General features: G+C 34.4%; 1 long non-coding RNA gene across 1 annotated transcript; it reads left to right on the top strand.

Moving 5' to 3' along the window:
* Positions 1–257: 257 nt before the first annotated feature.
* On the top strand, positions 258–3,237 carry LOC117092211. Its single transcript, XR_004440670.1, has 3 exons — positions 258–337; positions 425–529; positions 2,750–3,237. It is a non-coding gene; the product is annotated as an uncharacterized LOC117092211 (long non-coding RNA).
* The last annotated feature ends 289 nt before the right edge of the window (positions 3,238–3,526 follow it).

Raw genomic sequence — 3,526 nt, forward strand, 5'->3', positions numbered from 1 at the left:
AGAGCGGTTTCAAATTTACAGGAAAAAATTGCAGTTGATAGAGTTCCCACACATCCTACAGCCCATTGTCTCTATTACTGGCATCTTACATTGGTGTGGTGTATTAGTTATAATTCATAAGTTAATGTTGATAAATTATTAACTAACATTTATACTTAATTCATATTTATTTAGTTTTTTTTTTTAACAAAATATCCTTTTTCTATTCCAGGATCCCAACTAGAATACGACGTTGCATTTAATCATAATATCTCCTTAGGTTCCTCTTGGCTGTGACAGTTTCTCAAGACTTCCCTTGTTTTTGATGATCTTGAAAGTTTTGAGAAGTACTGAACAGGTATTCTGTAGAATTTTCCTCCTTTGGGATTTGTCTGATTTTTTTTTTTTTTAATTTTGTAACTAGACTGTGGTTGTGTGTTTTAAGGAGGAATATCACAGAAGCGAAGTGCAATTCTCATCATGTCATATCAAGAGCACACACTAACAACATGACTTATTGCTGAATATTGAACTTGATCACCTGGCTGAGGTAATGTTTGCCAGATTTCTCTGTAAAGGTACTGTTTTTCCCTCCATTCTATACTGTACTCCTTCAAAAGAAATCACCAACTACAGTTCATACTTAAGGAGTGGGGAAGTTACGATCTATTTATTTGAGGACAGAACATCTATATAATTATTTGGATTCTTCTGCATGGGAGATTTGTCTACTCTCACCAATTTACTAATTCACTCAACTATTTATATCCATATGGATTCATGGATATTTATTTTATACTTTGGGTTATAATCTAATACCACTTTACTTATTTTGTTGCCCAAACATTTCTATATGTAACTATGTTATGCTGAACATGAGTTTATAAGGGTGTTTTCAATTCTAATTTATTAGAATGCTTTTAGTTCTAATCTGGCCTCTTCCCCTTGCTTACCTGTAAACTCTCACCCCAGTAATGAGAAGCCTAGATGCTTCCATTTACTTAATTGTTCAACTCCAAAATAGATGTGTAGTGGTATCAGAATTGTTATACCTTACACAGGCATTTATTTTTGAGTGGAATTTTTGGTAGTCAATCAGTTGCCTGAATCTGGGCTAAATATATGTATTTTTAAATCATCTGCATTTGTTAAATTTCATTATCTCTACCTCATAATTTAAACATTCCTATGAATACAAGCAGATAATTAAAGATTGTTTGCAACTGGAAAACGTAATTTTAACACTCTCTTCCTACCCCATTTTAAATATGATGAAACTTGAGTTCAAAGGATTACATACTTAAGGTCACACATGAGTAACAGTTATAGCATGTTGTCACTTGAGAGATATCTATGTTAAAATGGTAGCACACCAGTTATACCTGATCCACCATCTTTAAATTTCCTTTAAAAGACCATAAAAATACATACAAAAAATATAATTAAAAAATACGAATAGAAATTGTAAAACATTAGACAAAGAAATGCCCTAGACTTTTCTTTACCTATGCAGATAGACCAGAAGAAGATAAGAAAATATTTGGTTTTTCCTCTCTGCTCAACGTAACTCTATTAACAAAAGAAGCATCAGTGTCTAAAAATATTCTTTTTTTTTATTTTTATTTTATTATACTTTAAGTTCTAGGGTACATGTGCATAACATGCAGGTTTGTTACCCAGCAATAAAATTATCAATAAAAAGGTTGAAGGCAGTAAAAAATAAATAATTAATGAGATGCCTGAATGCAGAGCATAGGGAGAGAAAATGTTAATTGTGACAGAGAAGTTGTTGACGTGGAAATTAGAGGATGGATATTTTACCTGTATAAGAAATCAAAACAGGCTGGGCTTGGTAGCTCATGCCTATAATCCCAGTGGTTTGGGAGACTGAGGTGGGAAGATCACATGAGCCCAGGATGTCAAGGCTATAGTGAGCTATGTTCACACCACTGCATTCTAGCCTGGGTGACAGAGCAAGACACTTATGTGTGTCTCAGAAAAAGAAAAATGAAAACAAAGAGAGCAAAGAAAATCACATTTTTCAAGTCCTGAGCAGTGTAACTGAAGTAAAAGATATAGTGACTGAAATTATAATTTACCTATAAAATAATTGACTACCTGGACATGCAAACACACACACACGTACACTAAAAATCTCCTAGAATGCCTAAGAAACTAGTGCACTTTACTGCAATTACAAAGATAAGGAAGGTGTGATCTTTATTAGTATAATAATAGCCAGTTAGAAAGCACAATGGAAAAGTATTCCGGTACCAATGGTGTTGGGGAACTGCTTACATATTCAAGAGAAATGCACAGATACCAAAGCAGAAAGGACAATAAACAAGAGTCCTCATGGTCAAAAGATTAGAAGATGCAGCTTTCAATGGGAGGAGCAGGTTTTGGACCACACTGCAGCACTTTTCTTCTTTCTGTGCTGCCTTGAAGGAAGGCAGTGGTAATACTAATCACTAACACTTAATGGTTCTTATGAGGTGGACACTGTTGTAAATGCTATATACATATTAATACACTTAGCCTTACTGTAGACTTAACCCTGTAAGTTTAAGAAGCTGGATGAACCCTACACAGGTTTAACCAAAGAAATCCAAATCAAGACACAATGTAATTAAACTTCTGAAATCTAAAGACAAAGAAAAAATACAGAAAGCAACCAGAGAAAAATGATCTTAGATTTCCCTTACCTATAGGGAAAAAAGGACTATTTGTACGACAGCAGATTAATACTCATATTATCTTCATTTTGTAGGTGAATAAACTGACACTGGAACATTCAGGAACTTCTTCGTGGTCGTGGTCACCCAGCTAGAGTGTGGAAGCCTGGCTGTCTGATTTCACGATTTGTGTTCTTAATCCTATGCATAAGGAAGCCATAATGAGGCAACCACTATTTTTAAGATTCACAGACGTTCGGGCCCAATTCACCAGAATGCCGAGTTATACAGGGTTGTGGAATCAAAACTGCAATTAGTAATAAAATGTGATGCTCTCTGGAACGTTTTTCATACATATATATGCTTATTGGGACTCTCCCTGAAGGTTAAGAGAAATTGAGAAACGATGGAGAATTTAAGTGTTTTAGATCCTACATACATTAGACTTAAAAATAGTAACTATATACATGAGTATTTATAAACTTAAGAATGAACATAACATGAACCATGTGGCACCTATAAAATGAAAATAAAATACCTACAAACCAACTGAGAGCAATAAAAGAAGCTTTAAGGACTTTCACTTCAGGAAATCTGAATTAGATGCGCTCCTTCCCATTCCTCCCCCTAATTACAACAAGCTTGGACGTTACATACAGAACAAACAGAAGGAGCCTCTGAAAGATGAAGAGAAGGCAAGTAAGCTGCAGACTTCACAACGTAAGGAATAATATGGTGGTGAGTTACATTTGTGATTTTTTTTTTGTCTCATATCCCATAATATCTCATATCTCATAATCAGTTAGAAAGCACAGTGAAAAAGTATTCCAAGGCCAATGGTGTTAGAGAACTGCTCACAAATTCAACAGAAA

Source organism: Trachypithecus francoisi, unplaced genomic scaffold (genome assembly GCF_009764315.1).
Source record: "Trachypithecus francoisi isolate TF-2019V2 unplaced genomic scaffold, Tfra_2.0 Contig01440, whole genome shotgun sequence".
Lineage (NCBI taxonomy): Eukaryota > Metazoa > Chordata > Mammalia > Primates > Cercopithecidae > Trachypithecus > Trachypithecus francoisi.